This window comes from Cryptomeria japonica, chromosome 11, assembly GCF_030272615.1.
Source record: "Cryptomeria japonica chromosome 11, Sugi_1.0, whole genome shotgun sequence".
Lineage (NCBI taxonomy): Eukaryota > Viridiplantae > Streptophyta > Pinopsida > Cupressales > Cupressaceae > Cryptomeria > Cryptomeria japonica.
Window position 1 is genome coordinate 107,027,175 of NC_081415.1, and position 16,722 is coordinate 107,043,896.

Genomic DNA, 16,722 nt, shown 5'->3' on the forward strand with positions numbered 1-16,722 from the left:
AGGCACCTCATGATCATTAGCAACAGGGAGATACTTGTGGGTTAAAATCTTGGCCCAGTCCTGATCCTGACTATTACACCACCTCCAATACAACTTAACTGCCAATGCCTTGCTAACCAAAGCAATAGATCTGAGGCCAAGAGCCCCAGCATGTCTCGGTCTACAAACAAAGTCCCATTAACGAAAATCCACTTAGAAGAAAGAAAACTACCAGACCAAAGAAATTGATAGGAAAGAGCATCGAACTCTCTCACAAAGATGCAGAGGGGAGCCCGTACAAAACACCTATAAATGGGAAGTGCTTGCACCACAGTCTTTAGAAGAATCACTCTTCTAGTAGAGGATAACCACCTGTAAGTCCAATGATTAACATTGCAACGAAATTTATCCAAAATTCCTTTCCAAAAATCTCTGCGCTGAACCCTCAAATCTAAAGGAATGACGAGTTACAACAAAGGAAGGGTTCCCATCTAAAATATGAGGATCCTGACAATATATTTATAGTACTATATTACTCATAGTGAGAATGTGTAAATAATTTTGTAAAAAATACAAATGAAGAAGCGATACAAGCATGTTAGCAATTATTATCATGGTTGAAAATCACACATTTATTAATGATATTTTATTTCATATTATTTGAAGAAAGATATATTACATCAATTATCATCTAAATATTTTCATCTATTTTCTTTGATCTTTCACTTTTCAAGTTGTCTACCTTTTTTATTTTTTCATAGCGATTAAATGAGAATGTTGGCATTATTCAGAGACCTTCCAAAAAATTTACATGAGACATTCCCATGAATGTTAATCATGTTCTTTCTCATGGTCCTATATCAATTGTGACTTTGAATAGAGTCAACACTTGAGATTTATGTATTGTTAATGTCCATGGCAATCTTAATGGTAATTGATGTGTTTTGCCCCTTTTTATTATTGTTATTGGAATTGTATTCGGATGATGATTGTCAAATGGTATTCCTGAATAATGGTTAAATTCAACCATGACATATGTTGCTAGTTTAGGTGGAAAACTTTTTGTTTTATAGATAATCTTTTAAATATATGCTAGAGCTCCATTTACAAGTCCTTGTATCCAAAGATCTTTAATATATATAAAATGAATGAATTCAATTGGAAAATAGAAAGACAATCTTAATACACAATTGAAGATTGGAATGCATTGATAAGATAATGAGAAAGGATAAATGAAGAAAGTGTGAATGATAAATCAATGTTAGAATATGTGAATTGTTGTACCTTCAAAGTTACAAACTAATGTTGTCCTTTTCTTTCCCCGACTTCCTTGAAATCCACAATGACTTTTTATTCTTTTGTAAATGAAGATAAATAAACAAACTTTGTCACTTTAAATAAAATATAAACAAAATATTTTAAATGTAGAATGAATTTATCTATATGGATGTCTTTTTATAACTTATGCAATACACATTAGATATCTAACTTGTTACAATAATACACATGCAATTTATATTTAATAACTTGTATTAATAAATACAAAATTTCAACCTAAAACTAACTATAACTCTAAGTTAATTATAAACATAATTACACATATATTAGTAATTTATTATTAATGGAAAAACATTAATATTGGAATATAAAAAGTTAGAGGTAAAGTGTGATATTAATATAATCTAATTGAGTAAATACTATAAATATAATAGAATAAAGTGTGATATAAGGAAAATAAAAATAATTTAATTGAATAAATAATAAAAATATGACATTAAAAAATATTTGAGTTACATATTATATAATATTGATATCTAATAATATTTATAGATTAATTTATTTATACTATATAAACATATATTAATTATTAATTATATGATTTTATATTATATATAATGTATCTATTAATCATATATTATGATATACTTATGTTTAATAATTTATAATATAATAATATATATAACTATAATATAATATAGTTTCAATATCATATTTTGGTTTTTGTTATTTTTGGCAAGCTTTAAACCTACTTTAATTTGAATGGTTTTCTTATAAGATTTTTATAAAAATGACCATTTAAAGATTTTCACATTGGGTTAAATCATATCAAACTAAATATAGAAGTTAAATTTTAATGCAATGAGATTTTTGCAACTGAATTCTCATTAAAACTCATAATGAAATGTCTAATATTTTTTTGTGTGCTTTTTAGTTTTGTATGCACCTCTTTATGTAGAAGTTTATTTAGATATTAATAAATTACTTTATATATAAATATGCTATTTCTATTAATAGAAATAAGTTAAGAAAAAATTACAATTATAAAAATCTTAATATAGATTAATAAATAATATTCATAATTATATATTATATAGAAAAATAGTTTATTCATATTAATCTATATCAATTAAGCAATGCTTATAATTATTCCCATCTCAATATAAATTCATTCTTAAATACATCCTAAATGGTAAGATATATAATATAGACATCTCAAAATTGATATCTTTAGACATTTTTTACACTCTTTAAGATGCCTATACTAGTATTATTTTATAATTGTAATTTTCATCTTATTTTAATATATCTATATTCCCTCCACCATTTTCAAAAATAAATACATTGATCATGGGTTTACATATGTTTTAAAATAAAAATTTAAATATTTAAATTTCATTTCTAATTATAAAATTTGTGCTTAAAAGTTTTGTAATATTTTTTTAAATATAGACGAGATCAGTCCTAAATTTGATTTTAAAATAATTATATCTAATTATTTTTTTTGCCAATATAATTAAAATTTAATATTATTATTTTTTAAATGTAAAATTGGGGCTTTTAGATCAATGTCAACATACATCCTCATGTCTAATTGGAAAAGCAAAGATGCGAATTTATATGAACGACAGAGGCAATCCTGCAAACCCTTCGAAATACCCACGTAGGTAGGGGAGGTTTCACAGGATATGGAAGATTGGTTTTTATCCTCAGGGGGTCCATATAAATGCTGTAGGTACCTCAAACAGTTTTGATGCCTTGAATTCATCCTGTTCATGTGCTACAGGGGCAAATTCAACGATTTTAAAGCTCAATGAGATTAGAAAATTGGCTGTGGGGGCTCCAAAGGGTCTACTTCTTGACCAAGGGCAAACAAACGGTCCCTCCTCTTCTCCAGCAAAGCCGGCCTGGAAACAAACCCAGTGGACCGCGAGGATACCCCATAAAAATCAAGCAAATTCTTCTTCTCAACAAAATGGGGTTTTCCATAATAATTCATAGGTCTTACCGGAAAATTGGCTCCCTAACAGGGGACAGTTTTCTAGGTTTCCACTCTCCCAAGCGGAGATTTTTTCTTGAGAACATGGAGTTGTGGCCTTTGGGGAAAACAGATGAAAACTAGGGTTAAGAAAACCCTACTCGATAAGTTCAAAATCTGCCACCCGAAGAGGGGAGGGATTCTTCCCTAAGCAATACCCTTCAAACATCCAAAAGCCATCATGCTTCAACACAGATAACATTATGATAATAAGCGGTAACCATATAGATTAATTGTGGGAATGTTACAATGATCGTGGGCTCTTTGGCAAATGGTTTGGTTTTGGAGCTCCGACCTCTGAGGTCCTCCAGTGGCTAAAGTTTGTCATGGGAAATTAGATAAGTATTACCCACTTAGATAATGATTTTCTATTTATCAAATGCAATTCTTCCGATCTCAAATATAATTTACTTAGAAACAATCATAGATTCTTTAAAGGTTATTGTTTCAAATTTTTTAATTGGAAACCCAATTTCTCCCCCACATACTTTGAGAAACTTAGAGTACCAAAATGGTTTCGATTTCCCCATATGACGGTAGAATTAATACATAGGCAAGTCCTTAAAAAAATAGGGGATTTTTTAGGAGGGTTTGAGGGTTTGGAGGATAATTACATGGAATCCTCTGATATCAAAATTCTAGCCAACGTTGAGATAGGAAAATTAAAATTTGAATCCATCAAAATTATCACAAACTACTCAAAATATGAAATTCAACCAGAGATCCTCACGGATGACATCACATCTAGGACTGTGATATCCCATTTTCATAATACTAAGAAAGAATGTTCTAAGACTAAGACTGTTTCTGGAACAGATTTGGATTTAAACATAAAATTCAACCCTATGGGTGGTTTTGTGTTTAACAAACAAAACCCTTGGGCTAAGGAATTAGAAAACATTCATAAAAAGGTAGAATGCAAAAAAGAAAAAACTAAAATTGAAAACACACTTAATGAACCTATGAGGGAACAAAGAAGGATAGATATAGTGAATAAAGGAAGTGATTTGCAAAACGCTACACCATTAGTAGACATGGTTTCTATGGAAATGAGTGATGATGGTATAGTCAATAGCCCCCTGAGGTTAGAGGCCAACCTTGTTAACCAGGATGCTACATCAGATGTCATCAAAAATTTGGAGGAGAATGTTGAAACACTAGACAATCACCTCACACCACATGAAGAAGATATGGCAAAAGGCAAAAAAAAGAAGAAAAAGAACAAGAACAAAAAAGGGAAAGAAAAAATAAAAAATGAAAAAATAAAAAGAAAAAACCCCAACATAAATAACAATGACAAGGATATGGATGGGGATGCAAGAAGGGAAATAGAAGATAAATGCATAATTGAGTATGTTGGCAATTCAGTTACAAATGACCTCATTGAACTATTTATTAATGAAATAGCTGATGAGGAGGAACTAGCATTACAAAAAACATTGCTAGCATGAGAGTTATGCAAACTTAATATAACCGAGGGTGCAGCACAAAACCTCATTTATGATGTCACAATGGAGAAATTGGACAACCTGGGGATAGATAAAACCATCAAGACTTGCTCACCCCTGGATTATGCCTTTGAACTAAAAAAGCAGGGGAGAAAATCAATTTTCTGAATTACTTACCAGAGCCGGACGCGTTGTGGGTCAGACTAAAATCACAAACCTTTTTGAGGCGGGGAAGGGGAAGAACCTTCCCATAGGGTTATGAAACTCCTTACTTGGAATGTTAGGGGCCTGAATGCCCCTAACAAGCAATGTATCTTTAAGTGGTGCATTGCTAAATACAATCCATAATTATTCTTAATACAAGAAACCAAACTAAATAACAGCGAACTGACAAACCTAAACAAAAAATTAGGTATTAGAGAACTTGAAGGACAAACTGCTTGTGGAGCATCAGGTGGATTGGCCATCATATGGGACCCTAGGCAAATATCCTTCAAAATTATAAGCGAAAACCCAAATTGGATGTGTGGTAGGGTTATAAGCATCAAAAGCAACTTAAATTTTATTATAATTAATGTCTATGGCCCTATCCAAACACAAGCAAAAAGATAAGTCTGGGATGAAATTGAGAATTTCCTTCTAAGTGACATTGAACAAACATACATAATAGATGGGGATTTCAATGCAATCTTGGATCCCAAGGAAAAATGGGGCGGTAATAAAAAAATGACCCAAACATGTTTGGATTTCAAGGACTGCACACATAAATGTAACTTGTTGGAATTAAAAACTAGAAATGATGCTTTCACTTGGAATAACAGAAGACAAGGTTTCTGCAACATTGCAGAAAAACTTGATAGATTCTTCCATTGTGGAAATCTGACACAGTCTTTTGAATCCTCTGTCCTCTCATTCTCAGGATCAGACCATTTCCTAGTCCAATTATTTATATCAGAATAACTAAAGCCAACCAAAACCCCTTTTCGCTTTGAAAAAATGTGGCTCAGGGATGAAAATCTATTACAATTAATTGAAAAGTGGTGGAATGAAATTGTAGTCATAAGCTCTAAAAATTTCAAAGTAGTAACCAAACTAAAAAAGATAAAGCAACAATTAACAATTTGGAATAAAGTGCACTTTGGAAATATCTTCACACAAAAAATAGAGATTGAGAAAGAAATGGAGAAAACTAATGAGGAAGTAATTAGGCTTGGGATGAATAACATGCTATATCAAAAGGAAAAAACCAATCTGGCTCGGTATGAAGAAATCTTAGCCCGAGAAGAAATATATTGGAAATAGAAATCTAGGGATCATTGGTTGGAGGCTGGGGATAGAAACACAGGCTTCTTTCAGAATAGCACAAAAAAACACAGAGCTATCAACATAATCAACAAGATTAAATTGGTCTCAGGTGTCTTTAGTGATGATCTTGAGCTGATAGCCAAGGCAACAGTTGAGTATTTCGATACTATCCTTAACAATAAAGAAGGCTCCAAGTGGACTAAGGAGAGTGAATTCTTAAAATACATCCCGAAATTAATATCTAAAGAACACAACTTGATGCTTAATAAAAAACTAACTATGGAGGAACTGGAATTAGCTTTATTTCAAATGGGTCCGGATAAGGCCCCTAGCCCTGACGAGTTCCCAGCACACTTTTTCCAAAAATGCTGGAGCTTCATGGGTAAGGAAATCATAGAGGGCTTAGAAGGGATGAGAAACTTAGGAAAAATTCTTAGAGAACTAAATAATACATTCATAGTTTTAATCCCAGAAAAGGAAATAGTGGATAGTTTTGAGGATTTCCGTCTAATAGCATTATGTAATACCCTTTATAAATTACTCACAAAAACAATGGCAAACAGACTTCACAACCTTCTCCCCATAATCATCAGTGAGGAACAAACAGGTTTTGTGCTTGGCAGATCCATTTATGATGGTATAATCATTGCTCAAGAAGCAATCCATTCAGTACAAAACAATAAGATACCAAGCATGATGATCAAACTAGATATTAAAAAAGCATATGATAAAGTAGACTGGCACTTTCTATGCAAATGTCTTGAATCTTTCAGGTTTAATAAGCAGTGGATTAATTTGGTCTTTGAATGCATTGCTACACCTAGGGTGTCAATCCTAGTCAATGGGGCCTCATAAGGTTTTTTTGAAATCTCTAGAGGTCTCAGATAGGGGGATCCCCTCTCCCCCTTTCTTTTCATCATCATGGTAGAATCACTAGGAAGAATGATCAATACGGCAAGAGAGACAGATTAGCTAACTAGTATTAAAATTACCTCTGACATGGAACCTATTACCCATCAACAATTTGTTGATGACACCATGTTGTTTGGACTGAGCAATACTATAGAAGCAAAAGTATTTAAAAAAATCCTAAACAACTACACCACCATCTCTAGACAAGAGATCAACACTCTGAAGTCCAACATAACCTTTTTTAACACAAATAAAGAACTCCAAAAGAAAATCCTAAATATTCTTAAATACAAAATAGGAGAATTACCATGTAAATACCTGGGTCTCCCATTAGACAAGGGTATTAGATCATCCAAACTATGGGATCAGGTAGTCTCCAAAATCACAAATAGGATCTCCTCCTAGAAAGGAAAATGGTTATCCTCTACCGGTAAGGCCACTATGATCAAGTTGGTTCTCTCAGCTATTCCAATTTACCAACTCTCATGCATGGACCTTACCACATCTAAGAGAAAGGAGATCACAAAACACATGAGGTCCTTTTTTTGGCAAGGCTTTGAAGACAAATTCAGACTTCCATTGATCGCTTGGGATAGGATATGCTTTCCTAAGGAGATGGGGGGTCTGGGCATCAAAGATCTAAAAATCCAAAGCAAAGCGCTAGGAGCGTAGCTTGTTTGGAGAATGTATACTAACCCTAAAGTCAAATGGGCATGTACCCTTTATAACAAATACCTGCATAACCAAGATCCTATACGCATCTTTAGGACAGCCCATCCTCATAAAGGTTCTAAAATCTGGAACTTTATGCTGGAGTGCAGAGATATCATAACAGACAAGCTAACTTGGAACATTGGTAATGGGCAGGATGCCCTTTTTTGGAGAGACTCCTGGGGGGCTCATCCTCCCTTAAATACTCTTCATAACTTCAATAAGATCATACCCACCCTTGAAGAACTTTGGTGTGTGAATGTAAAAGATTATGCGGAGGAATATTGCATTGGGAGCCTTAAAACATGGAGATGGAAATCAATGGATTATCTAAACATTCCGGCCAAGGAAAGATCCCTCTTATCTCAGATCCTAGCCTCAAGAAGTCTTGCCTTAAACTATGAAGTAGATAAACTGATATGGGCTGGATCCAAAAAGGGGAAATATGAAACTAAGGAGGGTTACAAACAACTGTTGATTAAGGATAATAACCCATGTTCCAACCTACCCCTAACTCTTTGTTGGGATTAAAGGTGCCTTTCAAAAGCAGGCCTGTTTGCATGGCTGGCTATTTAGAATCGACTCCCCACTAATGAAACCTTTAGGAAACTAGGATATGAAGGTCCTAGCAGATTTCCATTATGTGAAAAGGAAGAAGAAAATTCTAACCATCTTCTGTTAACCTGCGATTATGCACACAATTGCTAGGGGTGGTTAAAAAATTAGCTGATTTGGTATACCCCTATTCCCAATAATATCTCTGATCTATTCCATGCTTGGCCAATCCGAAACATTGGCTACATGTTTGAAAATTTATGGATCATTGCCCCCTCCATTATGATCTAGGAAATCTTGAAGGAAAGAAACAGGAGGATTTTCAAAGATAGTAAAATGCAATGGTATCAATTGACCAATAAAATTGAAGCAACCATAGTTGAAATAATAAACAACCAGACCTCCAATTACCAGAGAGATGTCAATATGTCCTATTGGGATGAAAAAATGAAACAAAAATGGAAAGGTCTAAAGATACCCCCCTTCATTGGTAGAGGCCCACCATCCAACATTATATTGCGTAATGAATGCAAGTGGCTTCCCCCTATTGTTGGATGGTTTAAACTTAACTTTGATGGCGCCTCTAGGGGCAACCTGGGGAGTGTTGGTATTGGGTGTAGCCTTCATAATTCAAGTGGGGATGAGGTGGCCTATATGGCCCTCCCCTCTGGTAAATGCACAAACAATGTAGTAGAAATGCAAGCCCTTGCTGTAGGGATAAACCTATGCATTATACTCAATATTAAGAGGATCATCATTGAAGGGAATTCGACTATTATCATCAATTCCCTTAGAAAAGGGGCAATGCCTGATTGGAAGCTAAATGCCTCCCTAGATAAGATACTAATAGACATCAAAACATTTGACAGTGTCATCTTTAATCATATCTATAGGGAAGGCAACAAAAGAGTTGATTTCCTCGCTAACATGGGGGGTGATGGTAAGACAATAATCCACGTAGCTCCTATCATTTATCCTTAAAACAACATTTCACAACTACACACAACCTATAACTATAACAGTATTCATACCATATGATAGCAGTCACATAAATTATCCATAACCTATATCCTATCATATACATAAAAACAACCTGAACCCATAACTAGAGGAGAAAAGGAGAATTAAATCCAACCTATCCTCCAATTCCTCTGATTGATATCATTTGAGGCCCACATATTAATTTACTAACACACTTGACAAATTTTTTAAACTTTCTAAATATATACACAAAAATATACAAATATATAAAATCTTTGCATGTAGATAGAGCTATATATTTAGATAATACACAGTTATTTATATATATACATACAAATACATTATAAATACTTAAATGGATATATAAATATATATATAAATATATATATAGATATATATTATATAGAAATTACTTGATAACAGATAGATTTAAGCTTAATGAAAATGGATATTTACATATTTATAGATATTTGTATAAACTCGTTTATACAAATTTACAAAGATATATATATATTCATATATACATACATATATATGCATATATATACACAAATATATATATATATATATATATATATAAACACATATACATGTACTTATATACAAACACATATATATACATTCATACATATATAAATTTATTTATATTTATAATCCGAAACTAATAATTAAAACATTTATATAATGAATATATCATAATTAATATATATTACCATATATTTATATCCACACATACAAACTGAAAAAAATATGACAGGTCAGGGCTTTGGTGTAAGGTGTACTTGCCGACTTTCTATATCAGCAACTCATTTAATCATCCGCCAAAATTAAATTTTTCTTCTCAAAATGATTTTCCCACAAGTGGCTCATCATTTAAGGATATGGCATTATTACTAAACCAATAAGAAACATTCAAAGTGGGCATATGGTTTGCATGAATTTAGAATGGATGTGAAAGCTCAGACTTTCACATAATTACCCTATACGACTATTAAACCAAGCCTTCAGGTTAAAATTCAGAAGCTCTTTAATCTAACAAGACCTTCTGGATTGAATTATAGCTGGCGATGGATACCCTGATCAAATTAAGCAGTTCTAAGAGGCAGATGGCGTTTGAGGGCACCATTACCAGGGACCGCCTCAAGCGCATCATCTGCCTTCCCCACACCTTAGTTATTGATGTTGTAGATACTATCCTTGGTCTAGACTTTCTTACAAATTCAGACCGAACCAAAGCTAACTCGGATGTGGCCGCCATGTTTCTAGCTATGACGGTTACCTCCACCATGAATCGAGAGGACACAGGTGCTCTATGTAAGGAGGTCTTCATTGCCTCAATCTTAGGTGATCTGGAGTAGGTTCTAGTCAACATTGACAATGACTGGACAATCCCTAGGTCAAGAGACTATGATGTCCTCATTCGGAACAATAGGTCAGTTCCTAGACTCCCCATTATCACTATGGATGATGTGGCCTTCACCACAGAGAGGAGTGATGCAATTAATAGGAATGTCAACTTTCTACTGCATTTATTTCATGTGAAACACCCTCCAAAACCTACTTGGTTTGAGGAATTCCTCAAGGCAGAGGGCCTGGTTCTAAATGATGAGGAAGCTATGACCACGTCTTCTGGTTCGGATTAAGTTGGCCTTCTCTCTTGGTGAGTTAGTGTGACAAGCGCTTAAGATGATATCTATATATATAAGCTTCAACCATGGTGAACCTTTCATCCATTTTTGAGAGAATACTAATAGTGAAGAACACTAGCTAGAGAGGCTTACTAACTATGAATTTTAGCTGGTGAAATCTAAATTTGGAAAGAGAATTAAATGACTAAATGAGACAAGCTATATTTAAGGTACTACTTGATAACTAGAATATAATCACATGAATTTGGATTGCTCATATGAATACTTCCTTGTCATCTTACATTCCTATTATAACAATGTGCTACATGTGTTTACATGAAGAACAAAGGGGATAGACCACCATGAGCCTATTAAAGAAAATATTTTTACTTAATCATCTAATACTTCATTTATATAATTAATTATTAAGTGAGAAACTTGGATATGACTTATGATAAGGTTTTGTAAAGATGAGGAAAATTACTAAAGTTAGATTTACATGTTTCATGTTGAATATGACCCATAATATCAATATTATAAATTTTAATAATCATTAATATTGAGTTAGATATTTGGGAATTGATCACCTTAACAATACCAACTTCTTTTTCAAAATTTTGAGAGATAACGGGAAGAAAGTTTTGAGTTTCCAAAAGAATAGATGTGAAAGTCTGAAATTGAATATGGGAGGTGATTTAAGGAGGGAGGAACCAGACAAGACATCAAGATGGAAGGACATGCCGAAAGTTTGGGCGAAGCTAGAAAAAGAATCCATCATGAGTTTCATGGAGAAGCTGATGGATTACGACAAAGATAGGGTTAATCTCATTGTATCCAAAATCACTATAAATTGGTGTGATGGGTGCTTTAAAATCTATGGTGTTAGGTTCAAATTGGACGCGGGCCTCATCGCGACTATGACATGTATGCACCACTCCGGGCTCAATTTTTTAAGAGATCTTTAAGTTTCCAATAATGTGGTAAATATGTTCCCATGCAAGGAAAAGGAGAGGGATAAATTGGAAAAGCCACATGGGGTTTTTATGAAGCCTCTAACATCAAGAAAATCTGGGGCTAGGTTTTGAATGCCATAATAGAATACATAACTATTGAGGACCGCTTTTCAAGGGCCCACACTTATCAATTTGTGCTATTAAACCACTTCAGACATTAGAAAAGGGTCTCCCTGCCCTACTATCTCTTCAGGTCCCTTTCCAAGTCTCTCAATAAACACAACAAGAATCCCTCGAATCTGGTGCTCTATTGTGGGCTTTTGCTGCTCATTTATGAGCACTGTAAAACCCTTGCCATGCTGGAAAATAAGAGGTTATCCCCTTCTCTAGGGAAAGGCAAGAGAAAGATGGAGGAAGGGGAACCCAACAAGGAGGAGGCTACCTTTAGGAAAAATAGCAAGAGTGCCACTGGGATGAAAGCCCATGAAGCGAAGAATGACATAGAGGAAACTGGAAAAGAGGGCAGTGAAATGGAAATGGATGAGTCAGAGGGTGAGGCTAGCTGGAAAGATGAGGATGTGGGTGCAGAGGATGAAGAAGGTGAGAACAAATCTGACAATGATAGCCCAATTCACAGTGCTAGCCCTCGCAACGACAATAACCAACCTATGGTGGACGTGGATGACAAGGATAATGGGGAAAATGATTTGAATTCTGAGAGAGAGAAGAAAAAGGAACCTGAGAAGGATATGGCAAAGGATAGTTTGAGTGAGGATAATGAAAGTGCTGGAGAAGGGTTATTCTTGGATAACCTCAAAAAACTCACTCAGGCTAGATTGGGTTATGACAGATGGACATATGAACTTTTGAAGAACCTAGAAATAAATGGGAAACAAATGGATGAGAAAAGGAAGGAAGATGACAAAGATCAGAAGTAATGGAAGTAGAGGAGAAAGTTAAAAAAATGGCTGCCCAAATTGACTTGCTGGAAGAAGGGAAAGTGGCGATGAAAAACCTGCTAGGTTTTATCCTGAATATCTTGTCTGTTATCACAAAAAACCTTGAGGATATTTTGAAGGTCTTCAATAATTCCATCTCTCCCAAACTGGCAGTGGACCTCGACATGGATGAAATCACAATCGAGATTGGAAGTGGTGAAGCTACATCGGGTGGAATTGCAAAAAGGACCAGAGTGAGTGTTAAGAAAGTTGTTGCTGCTTCTGCTAAGGATATCCCTAATCTTAGGGAAAATATCAAAGACCTGTATGGGATTAGCAATAACCTAGCTAATGCCCTGAAAAATATTAATTAGTTCCTTCTGTCAGGTCTGGCCGATTTTTACTTTTTTTTGGGGCTTTAGTTGGTTTTCTCTAGTTATTTTGTTGGCTTTTCTTTTGTTTGTTCCTCCTAGTTTCTTAATGCTTTTATCTTGTAAGGTCCTTTTGTAAAGGGTTTTGGGGCCCCTTCAAAACCTTCTTTTACTTTAATAAAAAACAATACCAACTTCTTGAAGATATCATGTTAGGAGAAAAAAAAAATAGGAGAAAAGATCTTTAATTGTTGGAAATGAAATAAAGTGGAACCTCTTCTTAGATTGCTTTTGAAATTTCATGGAAAATACTAATTACTTATACCAATATACAACCATTTTGAAATTACACAAAATCATTCAAGATGAAGCAACCTTCATTATTTTTACAGTAGTAACCGCTTTACATGAATTACTAAACCCAAAAAAACTTGAATAATTTATTCTAAAACAAACCTAATATCTTTGTTCCAAACAAGAAATAATATTGTGATAAGACTTCCATTTTATTTTGGCTGAAAGGGCATTCTGAAATGGGAACTCAAATTAAAGTTGAGTGGAGGTTGTCAATACGGGTGATGCAGAATTGGAGATTTTACCTACCCTTGATGCTTATGAATTTTCCTTTTATTTTGTAAATCATTCATATCCACATCCTTAAATGTGCCTCCAACTTGAGTCATCATCCATATCTAAAGTAGTGAATATATGTAGTCAACGATAGGGTTTGATAATATGTATAAAAAATCAAGTTTTTATTTTTGTAAAATGTCTTCAGTTTCTAACACACATAAAAAAGAGAGGATTAGGTTGATATCATGTAACGATGCAAGCCTTGGAATAAAAAAGAGGATTAGGTCGATATCATGTAACGATGCAAGCCTTGGAATAGCCCAAGTGCTCACTATGGTCAAGTCAGTCAGACCAATTTATTGTTGATATATTCTCCAAGAAAGTGGGGAATGAATGGTAGGAATGGAGTTTGATTTAGTTTATCAGAGAAATGTGATCTCATAACAAAGTATGTGAATGGTCTAAACTCACCAACATTATCTTCTACTATATCATTTAAATATACATGGAGTGATTAGTTATATCAGTCATGATCATTGAGGAAGGGTCGTTTCCAACTATAGTCATAAGTATTGAATATGAAATAAATTTCCAAATCTCTGAAGTTCTAAATGACACATACATAACCGATTGGCCTTTGTTCATTTGTCTATGAAATTGAGGGACATCGAGTTTACAGGAACATCTCAAATTGAATCTAATTGTTTGATGGAATATCAAGTCCTCCTAAAAACTTATTTTCTTCCAAATATGATAATTGTAGATGTGAATAGATCCAACAATGACTATGTACCATCATTTTATCGATTCTCATTTAATTAGTTTGTTCAATGTTATTACTATACGAGTAAATATTGTATATACTCTAGGAGATGGTGCAATCATATTACTTTTCTCAATCTTCATATATACCATCAATAAAATATCACTCTAGATCAATTACTATATTGGTAGCCAAATTTTGTTGTTACATTTCTTAATGTTCATTGGTAAATTTGATGGAAAATTTTAGAATATAATTAATTTTTAAATAATTATACTTCTTTTTATGTGAGTATAAGTTAACCTCCCTTTCTTTTCTTAATTTGATATATTTGTTAACATCAAGTATGAATTAAACATTAAATCATATATCTTCTAGCTTATAACATACTTAATCTAGATTCTTCTTCTTCTTCTTCTTCTTCTTCTTCTTCTTCTTATTATTATTATTATTATTATTATTATTATTATTATTATTATTATTATTATTATTATTATTATTATTATTATTATTATTATTATACTTGAAATCTTGTCCTCTAAACTGAATCACATCCTTTAACTCCCCAATATTTAAAGTTTATGTTGAAAAAATAAATAATTACCATGAAAACCTTTCAAATATCACCTATAAAAATAATGATAACCATTTCCTAATTTGGCTCTTCCTATGGTATAAATAGCAAGTTCTCAAGATTATGAACATGTAAACATATGTACGATCTAAGATTTCAATTATACCAATGAGAAAAATAGAAAACAAAAAGTAACATTTCAACAAAGGTTATAATCTAGGTCTTATATAGCCAAGTCTTGTAATTCCAAAGTTAGGGAAATAATTCTAGATATATACTAGGAGCATTTTTAGGACTAGTGAAAATAAAATTTCAAAAAATAAAGGAAAATTTCAAAGGTAGGAAGGCATGATCATTAGGCTCTGATACCAAATGTAATGACACTTTTCAATCAAACTTAATTAATTATTTGTAGCAGAATTAATTGATTAAATGTTAATGTAAAGTTCATTAATTAAAGGTAAATATCATTAAATTATATGTAAATGATAATAATTACAAGGTAAATTAACAAAACAATAAATGTAATAACATAACCACTTAATTCAACCATATTATTGGAAAATCATATATAAAGCATTCTCAATATCTTATAGCATCAAGTTTTTCCAATACTTATCTTAATCTTGAGCACTTGGAATAGTCATTCTCACTCCAAGAAGATTCTAGTAGCCTTGGGTCCTTTATGGATATGGCACCCCACGGAGGAAACCAGTTCTTACACAAAACCAACCATATTATCTACAATTCAAAGGAATAGTCACAGGTCTAGGATTTTTTACGGCAAGTAAGTACTTCAGGAGGATAGGTTCTTACATAGAACCTCACATGCCTTCACGACACGAAATAAACACATCCCTGGCCAGACATCCCTGGCTAGGACACTCCCGAGTGTACACCGTACCTTGAGTTGGAGACACGTTGTATGCCCCTTCTCCAATGCCCATGCCAATCAATGACCTTAACCTTCATTCCTTTGTGCCCTCTAAATTCCTATATTTTCTTCCATGCCCATAGCCCACTAACCCATCTTCTTCTTCTTCCTTGATTGATCTCCATGCTCCCTCCTAAGTCTCACATAAATGACTTATACAACCTTTCCAAAGGTAGTTTCCAAACCATCACACCCTTTTGAAAAGGTCACCTTTAATTGTCCTTCAATAATTATAATTATTCCTTTCTTAAGAGAGTTTTTCATAAACATTATTTATTAATATTTATTTAAACCAAAAGATTATAATATCCTTTATTTTTATGTCCCTTTTTAATTATAAAATGGTTATTTCATTACTTTATCCTCTCTTGGAGAAATAGTCACATAACAAGACTAGAACCAAAATTCTATAAGAAGTTTCAAATCCGAATATGTTCTTGTGTCTCAAAAAAATCTGAGATATGGATGCAATTATGATCATTGAGATTGACCATAAAGGGATGCTGAAATTTTAGTGATGGACAAAGATAGATTCTTTGCCTTTCAATGGAAGAATTTTGGTTGAAGAAATAATGGTATCAATATTCTTCTTCACCCATCCTTTGAACAGTTCTGCTCAAGATTGTACTCCTTGTAATTGTCTTGTTCAATGGAATTATTTTTTTCAGATGATAAAGCTTTCTTGCATTCAGTAAACAAACAAAAATATTAAACCATGCTTTCTTGCATTCAGTAAACAAACAAAAATATTAAACCATGGCCTTGTTCAATGGCACTGTGG